Source organism: Triplophysa dalaica, chromosome 11, assembly GCF_015846415.1.
Source record: "Triplophysa dalaica isolate WHDGS20190420 chromosome 11, ASM1584641v1, whole genome shotgun sequence".
Taxonomy (NCBI): domain Eukaryota; kingdom Metazoa; phylum Chordata; class Actinopteri; order Cypriniformes; family Nemacheilidae; genus Triplophysa; species Triplophysa dalaica.
In genome coordinates this window covers 16653755-16667280 of record NC_079552.1, presented here as the reverse complement: position 1 = coordinate 16667280, position 13526 = coordinate 16653755, and positions in this window count along the sequence as shown.

The following is a 13526-nucleotide window of genomic DNA, read 5'->3' as shown; positions in this document are numbered from 1 at the left end:
CAGACCAGAGCTTGAGAAAGAACTTAACAGAATGCAGCAGATTGTTTTATCTGCGGCGTCTGCTCCATTACTACTCTGTACTAACCCAAGTCACAGGACTGGAATCAGCATTGAAAAATTTACGATTGCATCATTATTTAGAGCCTGTTCAGATCACATAAACCACGCATAGGACGCAACATCTTGGGACTCAAACAGCTTAGAGTAATTCTGTTTGATGACTGAGCGTTTTGGGAATCGAGCAATAAAATTATCAATCATTTACAATCACCCTTGTCGGGCTAAAATTAGATGCAGGTCTGCTTTTCGATCACAAGTTTGCATGGGTCCACAAGATGCTAAAAAATGTCCACTGCTATTATGCTCAAGCACGCCGTTCAGTTTGAAGGTTTGACTTTGTCCTTCGCTGCGCCTCAGGAGAACAGATCAATCATGTGTGATGTTTCAGTGATCAGAGTCAAATGCTCACCGGCTACTGCAAGAGCAAGAGAGAAGGTCAAGTAATGTCAACAGCCTCTGACTCTCCTTAACCTCCTCTTATAATATAGAGTTCTGACTCACAAATCTGACTGAATGAGCCGTGTAAGAAAAATGCCTATGAAAAAGAAAAGATGAGGTTTCTTTAATATCTGAAGTACGTCTCCTCGACCTTGTAAGATTAAAATGAGGACAGATGGAAAGTTTTCCGTTGTTTGGTTCTGCTGAGAAAAAGAGACAAATTTCACCAATACAGTTTCAAATGAGATCTCAACAATGTCCTAAACTGCTGAGAAGTCAATATTATTAAAGATTCATAGATCCTTAAGCCAGGACTATGCCTCGGTTAAATGAAGATATTTATGTCGCTTTTATAAAAGTACTTAGATGAATATATTACTGGTGTGGGTCTTGACACAAAACAATGGCACTGATATATTTTTGGGCAAGTTATATTAAGTTACCACAGGTCACACATTAATTTTGGTCTGCGACTAGTCTTAAGCCTTGTCCTGTGAAACTTGGCCGTAAAGTGATGATCAAATTTACCGAAATTTTACTAAAATTAGCTATATCGTTGTTACGTTTTCGCGTTTATTGTGTTGAACCTTCAGATCTAAAGGTTGACGTGTGAGCAACAAACATTATCACTACGTGCTTTTGAGAATTATAATTCCACTGATGTGTAGGCACAGCTTTGCATTAAAATCAGACAAACATCAGTGGAATTATAATCCTCAAAAGAACATAGTTACTAAATGACAGTACAGTACATTGGAAATACTTAATGTTAGCCGAAATAATTTTTAAAGAGGCATCAGCTACCAAGCCGTTCCAAACTGGAATGACTTTCTTACTTCAGAGAAAACTTAAAGCACACATTTAAACATGCTTTAGACTTATTTCATTTTACATTTACATTCACATTTATGCATTTGGCAGACACTTTTATCCAAAGCGACTTACATTGTAATAACCTATACATTTATACTTATCGAACCCACAGCCTTGCGTTGTTAACGCAATGCTCTTACCACTGAGCTATAGGAAAGCTTTTTTTGGGGATGAACTATTCCGTTTAGGGTCAGACGTGAACCGTATCAGGCATCTGTTTTGGAAATACAGTTAATGAGCATTGCCAGTATCTGACTAATTGTGTCTTTTTGCCCAAAGCTGGAAGTCTCGAGCTGGCTTTTGTTTGAAGCCTCTAACTCCACAGCACCTCTCGTAAGATAAATAGCGATTGCTGAGAGTGTGTGTTGTTGTGATTGACCTCAGCTGTGAGACACACTGTAGCTCTGCCCTGTTTCTAACAGCTCAAAGCCACTAAAGGATGACTTGGATTGGATCCATCAGTTATTTAGGAGATCACAGGAGAGAGCAGTATGCTTAAGCATTAAACAGTCTACTTTTGAGGGAAAGTGAAAACAGCTGGCAGGCCGTGGATGTCAACAGAGGTAATATTGATGACAGATAGAGTAACCTTTTGTGAATATAGAGAATACGTTTACTCATAGAAGCGGACATGACTTTACTTTTACCCAGTGGCTACATTTTTTTTTATAAAATCATTTGCTATTTTATTAAAACTGTTAGTATGGCATTATGATTGACATATGCAGGAAGATTTTTAACTAAGAACTTTGTTTTGAGTCCTGTTTTTCAAAACTAAAATTAAAATGTACGTGATTACACATTTAATTTACATACATTTGATTCTAGATCATTCTAGATCATCTCTCATTAATTTTTAAATTTATTGGATATGTTTATATTAAAGTTTAATACGCTACATACGCATTGATGGAATACCTGAAACAGATGTTTTTATTTCCCAATTCACATTTAACACTAAACCTAAACATTAAAAAAATCTGATTGGTTTTTCACTTCAAATTTGTCTCTTTCAATCCGCTACTTTGACTCCGGTGAAAGCACATGTGTGGTCTGTGTTGTTCCTTTGTCTCTCAAAATATGTCAGTCACGCTAAAGCAGAAAGAGTCATGTTATGACAGACTCTGACAGGGCGGCGGCATTCTGGACCGCGATCATGCTCTGACTGTTAATAATAGTACCGGCTTCTTTAAAACCTTGTGCCTGAGTGTTTGGAGAACAATGTGGATGTGTTTTGATACTCAACAGAAAAAAATACCAGTCTCCCAAATTGACTGGCCTACTAGGTCTATGATAACAACACTGGTTTGTATGCATGGGAATGCAAGTTTAGTTTCTATTCATCCTTTAAAAGGCTGAAGTGTTTTTAAGCCTAATTTATTTTCTGTGTGACCTTGTGGGGAGTCTTGTTGGTTTGACCGGTTTCATGTTCAGATTCCTCTCTAAACCACATAATACAGCTCAGTGGTCCTCAATGGCTTTCAGCGGGTCAAAAGAAAGCTTTATTTTGTAAACACTCTCTGTTAGAAATCTTCCAAGTGTGGAGTTATCATTGTTTTGTGATACATATATACACAAATTGATAGCATATTTTGAAAGTCCACGTTTTAGTTGCGGAAGTAACTGACTGTTTCCCAAGGTGCCAAGAAACATCAGAGATTTAAATTTAAAAGAAAATATTACATTTTAAAGGTTTTTATGTGTTAACTCAATATTTAAAACTATGGTAACTTTAATGTTTTGTAAATATGTGTTAGTTTAGCAATGATATCTGGGTCTACACAACAGGGTGTAACATTAGATATTAAAACATGCATATAATTATTGTTGCAGACAACGTCAACTTGCTTTTAGGACTGTTCCAATATGGCAGACGACCAACATATAGCGACAGAAAGACATTGCCTCCTATGCAGAATCGATTTACTCTACACTGTAAAAAATACAGAATTTTGTATTACAATTGATATAATTACCGTAAATGTACAAGAAAATGGAAAATGTTGTTTTACGGTTTATTTCTAGTGCCCCAGTTGCCGGAAAATATTATTTTTTTAATGGATTATTTTACATTTTTGAAAATATGGTCAAAATTTACAAGAAAAACGGGAATTTTGTACAGTGTATAAACAGGTTGTGGGTTCGATCCCAGGGGATTGCAAATACCTATGTAAAATGTATCGGATAAAGCAATGTAAGTCGCTTTGGATAAAAGCATTTGCTAAACGCCTAAATCTAAATGTAAATGTAAGATATTACTAGTCTGGACCAGCTTTAATGTCAGAATGTTTATGGATGAGCACATCTGCTTTCAAGACCTCTTCTCAGCCTTTCACATGTAGGGCAGATGTGTCCTACAGTGTTTAAGGGGAGAATTTTGGATTAATGCTTTGTGTTTATTAGACACTGTGTTAAATAACTTGTTTTTTCTAAGTAAACCTGTTCTTTGGTCTTTTAGGCACCTGTGGCTGCAGAAGCATGTCAGAATTTAACATGTAACTCGACTTGTAATTTTTTAAAGGCTAAAGTTAGAAGAATTACTTGAAATATTAAAAGCATTCGATTTGCTTGCCAAATCATGCCCTCTTAACACTCCAAGTATAACATACAGTACCTTGTAACTCCCGGTGTGTTTTTGTTATTTACCGCTAAAGTTTTTAGGATGAATAGTGAAGTACTTAGCTTTAAATAGCACTCAGTACAGCCTGCAGATTACATGTTGCCGTCTACTGTAGTGGACACTTGGGCGGTCAGTGGGCAGGTGATTTATGGCAGGTAGCTCAGACCTCCTCCTCCAACCTGCTGACGTCTGTTATTACAAAGTGATTCATTCTTCCTTTAAAAAGCTGACCTGATTATTTTAGCAGTCGGGCTTGTGCGGCCGCCTGATCTGAGCCAGAATGAGAAAGAAGGGTGTAGTATGGGAGAAAGCTTCCAGCACTGCTGTTAGGGCGAGACAGAAATAAGTACACTGCACTGTAAACGACTTATTATTACTCTCCGTAGGCTGATAGATGACAGTGATCTGAATAATGGTGCCTTTTAGAGTTTTGTTCTGTCGTTATGTCTTTTTTATTGCATTACAAAAAGCTATTCAGACCAGATATTCAGAGCAAAGTTTGACAGACGTTACTTATTAGTAGCACTTGCTAAGCCAAAAATGACTCTTACCTTGGCTTATACTGTAGTTAAGAGTTTTAACCACCATCCATAACACCCTAGCAACCACTCACAACACCTCAGCAATCACCCAAAAATGCACTAGCAATCCCCAAGAACACCCTAGCAACCACTTTCAACAACCATGTAACCACTTAACAATTATCAAGTTACCCAGAAGACCCTAGCAACCACCTAACAAAGCACTATCAACCACCTAGAAAACCCTAGCAACACCCTATAACAATTACCAAGCAATGCCCTAGCAACTAACCAGATCACCATAACAACCACCTAACAATGCTCTAGCAACCCCTTGCAACCACCCTAAATGCCCTAGCCACAATGTAATAATCTAACAACGCCCAAGCAACCACGCACAACACCCTAGTTACCACATAGCAATTCTCAAGTGCCCATTCAGAACACCCTAGCAAACACCTAAAAAACCCTCACAACAGCTCTCAACACCATCTAACAACGCCCAGGCAATCACCCAGATCAACATAATAATGACCTAACAGTGCCCAAGCAACTACCCTTGCATCACGTAAAAGTTTGCTAGTAACCATCTAACAGTACCACATAGCAATGGACTAAAGACACTATGAACCTTAGCTACCCAATAGTAAAACCCTGGCAACCATTAACCCCCACTTGGTTCAGAGTTTTTTAATGCCAACAGCATTATGTTCACTTTGGAGATATCCGGTGTCTCTTACTCTCACAGACAGAGGAACTGTAAAAGCATTTTGGTGCTCAATTATATAACTCACATTATCTCTAGGGAATGAGTCATTATGCTTTGCATTCAATAGCAGTACACTCACAGAGATTCTAAGGGAATCACACGTTCATATGAAGGTGGACAGACAACCCAAACATCCTTTCCGAAGAGGTTAGCCATGTTAAAGCTGTGTAACTGATAGTTCCCAGGCATCTGGGAGTATTATGCCTTCAGCTGAACCCCACACTAAAGATAGACACGGGTCCACTTTTATGCCATTCATGTTTACACGCATCTACAGAGGAGTGAAAGACTGCGTCACTGCATTACCAGACAGACTTCTCATGCTGATATATTAGCTTCTACTTTACAGGATGTTTCTTTTTAGCCTCTGTCTCTTTGAAGCTGTTTTACTCTGCTCTCATTTCCCTTACCCTACTTATAACATTTATTATAAGTTCTTAGAATCTTCTTCCTCTATGCACTCAAGAAAGTTGCTAAGGAAAACATTTATTTTTGATGTAGCAAATCAAATCAAAGCAAATCTTATTTTAAGAAAAAGCATAAAGACAAATATTTAAAAACCTATTAGAGGTGTTTGTTTTGCTTGAGAAACTAATACCTGAAGAGAGCTGTGCAATCTTTATCCTTGCATCTTTGCTCATGGAAACCACTGAGATTTTTGTGCCAATCATCTGAGTCATAAATGTCTTGTGATCAAACATGTGATGCTGCAGGAAATTTCGTCATGATAATCCTGATTTGCGATTTATATACCGTTAATATTTGGCAACATACTGTAAAATGTAATAATACACAACATCTTCATTGACGTTGCCCCATGAACACATCTAAACTAAGTCAGGGGTCTCCAACCTTTTTGTAAGCGAGGGCTACCTGAAGATATAAAATCATCTAGGGGGCTACTTGCTTATAAAATACTTTCGAACTTGAAACATGTGATGCATTATTTTTAGGCTCACAAGACCAATTTTTTTTTCTTTCACATATTTTTGCACTTGAAATATAAAAGCTTACAACACTTGGCCGATCCCTATAGGCACAGATTTATCAACTGTCCTGAGCATTAATGTTGATCCCTGTGTTTGGCAGGCACCGTTCAGAGTTCATGCGGGCTACACGTTGGAGACCACTGCTCTAAGTGGTAGACCAATCACAAAGACTGGCTCAGTTTGACCAATCAGAGGGAGAGACTTGATAAGACCAGGAACTCAAGAGTCTGTTTTCTGATAATAGATATGATGGGGTAAAACACAGGTGAAATATGTCATGTATGAAGCATTTTTTAAAGCATGAACTTTATTGTTTAGCACATCATAAACATAATAAATACTAGGCAAAATAGGATCCCTTCAAAAGTCAACACAATACATTTTTAATTAATTTACTAGATAAGATTGATGTTTGAAAACATTTTTGGTAGTGTATTTGAGGACATAAAGATTTTTAAGTTAAGTAATATATTTTACAGTGTTGTATAACTTGCATCTTCTTTAGTGGTGAACACATTTGTGTGTCTCTTCGGACTAGAATCCATTTCTGCACATCTGCCACATTACTTATGATACAGATTTTCCTCTGTTGGTCTTCTATCCCTCACGTTCAAATGAATCAGCCAGGGGTGCGTTTCCCGAACAATGATATAACTCGCTGGTTAACCACCATAGTACGATGTAGTTATGACTGTTTCCCGAAACCAAAGTAACTCTGTCGAAAATCAATTGTTTGATCTAAGTTGGTTCAGCAATCTAGTTGATGACGCAAGACAGCTGGTGGAGTAATGACGTCTACGAATAAATACGTTCAGATCAAATGAATGTCAAATTCTTGCTGTAAGTAACAGACACTGCATTTCAGGACTACTTTTCTTATCCTATTTTTGTTATCTGTTGTTTTATCTCACAATATTGAATTAATTTATAACTGTTCTCCAACGTAATTTCGCCCAGGGATTCTCCAGGGTCCTAGTCACACTCATGTGCACTTTTCAAAAAACAGGGTTTCTATTTTCTTGACAAACTAAAAGATGTAAAATTGAATTTGTATAAATTTAGAACAATGGATGTGGAATGCACTGCATGTTGCTTGCTTAAGGCTAAAATAAACAAACTGACTTTTGCTCAGATTTTGCCCAGATTTTAAGTCTGAAAGTCTGTGCCAGTCTGCAGATTTGATCAGTGTGTTTCTATGTGAAACTCTCAAAATGTCTGGAAGTGTTTTAACAGTCTTGAATTGTATTCCAGCAATTACTTTGATCAAATACTTGATGCATGTAAGTCTACATGTCGTAATAATAAGGAACGATACTTCATACCACAGCTGTACCCTGTAGTTCCAACCACGCAACTTTGCGATGCTGCTTTTGATTGATCGTTGGATGATGGTTTTGGGAAACACTTAAGTCGTTGAACTTTGCTGGATCGACGGAACTTTCGACTATAGTTGGCTTACAATGCTTTTGGGAAACGCACCCCAGATCAACTAATGAAATTCCGTCGCTTTTGAAATAAGAACCAAATAAGAACCAAAAAATTTAAAACTAATTCTAAGTTGACTAATCTGACACAATTAACTGAGTATAGGTGCTATAAATGCATGAACAGTTTTAGATCGAGGATGTGGCATTTGATTCCAGGCTCTAATGTTTCCTCTATATTTACTGCATATAAGCTCTCACAATCTCTGTAGTTTACTGCAAATCAAGTGTAAAGAGCATCTTCAAAAATACTGATTCAAAATCAGTATTTATGATTAGATGAAGGTTAACAGAACAATTAAATAGAGAGTAAAAATGATAATATTTTACATTAAAAATGTTAAAAAGCATTAAAAAAAATAGCTAATACTGGTCTAATGTTTTAGTCATATAACATAAAAAGGAATGATTACTAATTATAAATACTGATAGATTAATTTTTATGTATTTTGGTAAATTGATAAACACAATATATTAAACATTTGCATTGAAAACAAAATTAAGCTTATAAGAAGTTAAGTCAACACATTTTCAAATAGTTTGTTGCATGCAGACATGTTGCGTGTGTGAAATAGAGATGCTGTGCTTGAGGATTGAACATCCGTTTCTCATCTCTTCATCGATACAGTTATTCACACCTTCCGCAAGGACTTGTCTTCAATGTGTGGCATGAGAGATATGAGATCCTTCAAAGCACAGAGGCGGAGCTTAATGTTCTACATATTACCAATAGATAGTTTTCAGCCATGAAAGCTCAGCGTCTCATTGGCCGATTCACTGACATATAACCTTACATATCGGATTCCAATACGACTGTGCCAGATCATTAAATACCAGCATAACTATGCAGCTTTTTCAGTACTTAAATGTTTTGCATAACTTTCTGTTACACATTTTTGGCTTGCAGTTTATCTGTGTCATATGGAAGAATTATGGCCTGAGATGTATTTTGCGTGTTACACCTCAGGCTATTTTGCACAAGCTTGTGAATTCTTTCATATTCTGATAATACTTTTCAATAATTTTTTATTACATTAGAAAATAATGTAAAACATGCACTTATTCGATTTTTGGCATGTTTTTGACACAATCATGTGCAAGGTCCATTGCAATATTGTATCAAAGGACCGCTATCCTAGAAAAAGTACTTTTAAATGTTGTTCTACCAGAAATTGAGTCGCCAGCGTGTGTGCAGAAACACCCTGTAATTATACAAATCCATCTATTCTTCTTTTTGTAATCTCCTTTAAACCACAACAGTCACAAAAACAGGCTGTTGGTGTTCCCCTATCAATGTGATGTCACATTGATTTACGCCTGCCTATGACCGGTCACAGACTCCGCCTTATGAGCGCATAAATCCACCTTCCGCCAGAGACACGTTGTCAGCCATTTTCAGGCAAGAGCAGATGTAGCACTAGCCAGCGACAAAAATGTCTAAGAAACAACAAAGGTGTGCTGTTGTTGGATGTAAAGTGGAACCAAAAAGCCGGGAACGATCGAAACTCCCGGGCCAGTCGATGATGACTTAGTATTCGGGAAGAATTAACTTTTTTCGGATCGACAAAGCAACATTCACCGGTCCGTATCTCCAGTCCGGAGAGACTTAGAGAAATGAAGTGTAGCTTTCCTGTAGCTCAGTGGTAAGAGCATTGCGTTAATCATTCAAGGTTGTGGGTTTGATCCCAGAGGATTGCTCATACCTATGTATAAAAATGTAAAGGATAATGCAATGTAAGTCACTTTGGATAAAAGCGTCTGCCAAATGCATAAATGTAAATGTAAACGAGCCAGGACTCGTTGGAAAGGTCTCCGCGCGTGTCAATGAGACCTCTATGTCGGGAGCTAGAGCTCCCAGTAGCCAGAAATGTTGAAAAATCGAAGCTCCGGGACCCGGTTTCCCAGCGGCTCAATGTGCTGCGACCCCAGCTCGTTGGTCAGGAACGCCCGGAAGACCAGGGTCCGGCAAGTCGCCTTACGCCAAATATATCTCCTGATTCGGCTGTTGTTTACATGTTTGTAAATCCTGAGACTATACATTGGTCCAAAGATAGGTGTTGTGTCGTAACGTTAGTGGTAAAAAGCCTCTCATCCATTGGTTCAGAAGACTTGTGACCAACATCATTTCTGTAAAGCTTTTTCATTTCAACAAAAGAAAGTTTTAGCAGTGTCTGTCTCAGTGAGTTCAGTATTTTCTCGTTTGTCCTAAGTGCGACAATACTTAGAACGGATAAAAACAGAGTTTGCCTTTGTAAGACGATGAGGTTACGCAGAAATTGCTACTCACAACGTAATAACAGCTGGTTGCTGATCTTTACATACCTGTCTGTCATATATAAGTACTCTGAATGCATGTTTAAGCCTATATCCGTCTAAGTAATATGCACGCACATGATTAATCATCAATGGCCAGCATATCATACAGCAAATGGCCAGCATATGTCGTTCTATCTATTTTTTGTGTCTTTTCCATTTAATTAGTGTTTATGAACGAGGCATTAAGGTGATTTTTATTGCAGTTAGTGTATGGTTTTGGTTAGACAGAGCATTACAGATGTAATTGCGCTTTCTGCCATATTGTTTGTCTTGATGTCATCCAAAGCACATGTGTAAGCACTCTACCTCCTATTTTGCATACGGGGAGAGGAGTAGAAGTTAATTCGCTTTTAAAGAGACACACAGAAAAACGGCACGTTTTCCATTGCAGCCACAAATGGCCATCTTCAACATTTTGAAATAAAAGATATGTGGTGTATTTTGAGCTGAAACTTTACAGAGACATTCCGGGCATACCACTGACTATTTTTACATTGCAGAAAACACCTGGATTAGCGGCCCTTTAATAGTTAACGCATGCTACAAAAATGCTAAAGGATCTTTAAATATTAAAGGGATAGTTCACACAATAATAAAAAACTGTCATGATTCTTTCTTCTGTGAAGCACAAAATAATATATTTTGAGAAATGTCTTTGGTTTTGTGTCCATGGAAGTCAACGGGGGTCAAGGCTGTTTGGTAACCATCTTTTTTCAAAATATATTTATTTGTGTTATGCATAAGAAAGAAAGTCATACAGGTTTTAAATGACCTGTGGATAAGTGAATCATGAAAGAATTTTAGATTCTCAGGTGAACTATTACTTTAATTCTTAGGTTTTAGGACTCACTTGCACGATTATTTACACCTAAAATGCTCTTTACAGTTGAAATGGTACATTGTAACCACAAAATATCCATACAGCACCTAAGCAAACATCCTTTACACTAAAGTAAACATCTACACACTCTGATATGCAAGTCAGGATAGATCCAACTAACCCAAACTAGTTTATCCAGTAGTGGCTCTTCTGTGGTCAGAGCTTCTTTCTTGACAGAGTCCCATTCTTGACCGGGACCTTTCATCTCCCTCTTACTTCTGAAGGCCACAGGACAGGCAGTATATCATTTCAAAAAGAACAGAAAAGCTTTCAAGTGAGTATGTCCCTTGAAACGTTAGCCAGACTGTAATTATAGTGCGGTGAGCATTTGAGCTTTGAGCTGTGCTGAAGATAACTGTGGTGACTGCGACGGCTGCTGCACTGCATCTCTCTGGAGAGAGGAAGAACAAGATGGAGAACTCCAGGAGAACATGAGGAAGAGCTAGTCTGAGGTTAAAAGTCTGAAGTATTTTTCACACTTCCACCAAGGACGGATTTTCAAGCTTTCGTTGATGCACACATGACCCTTATTTTTCATAAAGCAATTTTTCATTTTACTAATAAAATGAAACAATGATAAATTAATACAAAATCCAAACATTTTCACTTTAGGTCAGGGAATAAACACATAGACGACCAAAGAAGAAAATATTGTCATGGTCACATGATGGTGACCTTTCTTATTTTCAAGAATCGGATAAACTTAGTCATACGCAAACTCTTTTAAAACCATTTTACCATCTGTCTCAGCAGCAAACTGTTTTTCATTTCCAGAATCTGTGTATGTGCCTTAGACATTACAGTGGAGGAGGAACACACAAACGAATCACATGAACCTGATGTAAACCAGATGTTTGCATTTGGTGATCAGGTCATATCTACATCCTAAAACTATTAATCCAGTGTTTTCCTATCTCTCTCTATGTAGCTTTCCTTTTCTTTGTAAATGTTCAAGGAAGCGCTTCAATGATGAAAAGCTGCACAGCATCATAATGCAGGCACGTCATTACACATCTTTAATACACGTCAATGTCAGCTCAGTAATGAGCATCAATTTGTTATAACTGAAGCAATCATTTTAAAATATGTTGGTAGTGCAGTATTTTGACACTGGACCATAAATAACTGTTATTTTTTGCTGCTGACTCACACATGCTCATAGCCAGCAGCTGTTACCGGATTGTAGACTTTAGTTGTCTTACATAATGAGCTGGACGTGTGGGACATTACAGTAAAATTAGATGTAGAGAATTAGAGGTCTTGAAAGAAAGCTTTAATAAAAGTAAAACAGAGAAAGAGAAAGAAGATTTTTTCTTTTAACATTAACAAATTCAGCTAATATCTCTTACAAATAAAAAGTTTATTCAGGTGTGCTATTATAGGCCTTTACTCTATATATGGGGTATATTCTTTTCAACTTAAAATAAGGAAGTACAGCTTCAGGTTACTAGAAGTGGAAGAATACTTAAAAAAACATTTCAGTATACTTACACTCTTAAAAATAAAGGTTTTTGAAAACAATGCCATGCAATTTTTGGTTCACAAAGAACCATTCAGTCTAATTTTCTTCAGAGAACCATAACTTTCTTACCTTTTAATTATCTGAACCAGAACCGTTCTGTTTCAAAAAAGGCGAAAAAAAATTCTTCAGATGTTAAAGGTTCTTTATGGAGCCAAATTCTTCTTTTATGGCACCTTTTTTAAGAGTATATTCTGACAAAAAAGTATATTTGGCTAATACTTGTGTTCAATCGTTTGACTGATATATACTTAAGAAGTTGAAAGAATATTTCAAGTATGAAACTGCATACCTAAATAGAGTCATAGTATTGATTTTAAAATATAGAGCCTGAACAATAAACTATAAATAGGATGTTCACATCGCTTAAAGCAATCGTAAAATAAAAAAAGGTTTTATTGTAAGATCCTTTAAATCGTACTTTTGTATATATTGTATGAATATGTTCACTTGTTGTAGTTGCAGTACAAACCAAAACATTTAGACTGTTGTTGCAAACTAGTTGTGTAAGTTACAGTTACACTTAAACTAAATTCTACTTAAAAGTGTACTTTAATAAAAAAAAATTGGGCACATTTTTTTCAAGTAGTATTGAAATACAATTTTACTGTTATTTTTTTAACATGTTTTTTATGTATAATGTAATAAAGTGTAATTTTACAGATTTTTTTTAATACGGTTAAAAAACGTTGTAACATAGTTTTTTGTGAAAATATGTTACACACCATGTTGCCAGAATTTTTTTTTGTGTATTTAATGAAAGTCTATTTATTATTGTAAAGAATTAAAAGACACAAGACGTGCTGTTATGAAGTTATTTACTGGAAATAATTATATTACATAGTTCTTTAACATGCCTTGATGCCCGATGACTCCTGAGATAGGCGCAGGCTCCCCGTGACCCGAGGTAGTTCGGATAAGCGGTAGAAAATGGAATGGAAAAAAGTTCTTTAACATAGTGTAAGTGTGGCCATACCATATACCATACATGGCGTATCTTATTACAGAAAATATCAAAAAAATCGCATGTATCAAACTATTAAAACATTGTGTCTGT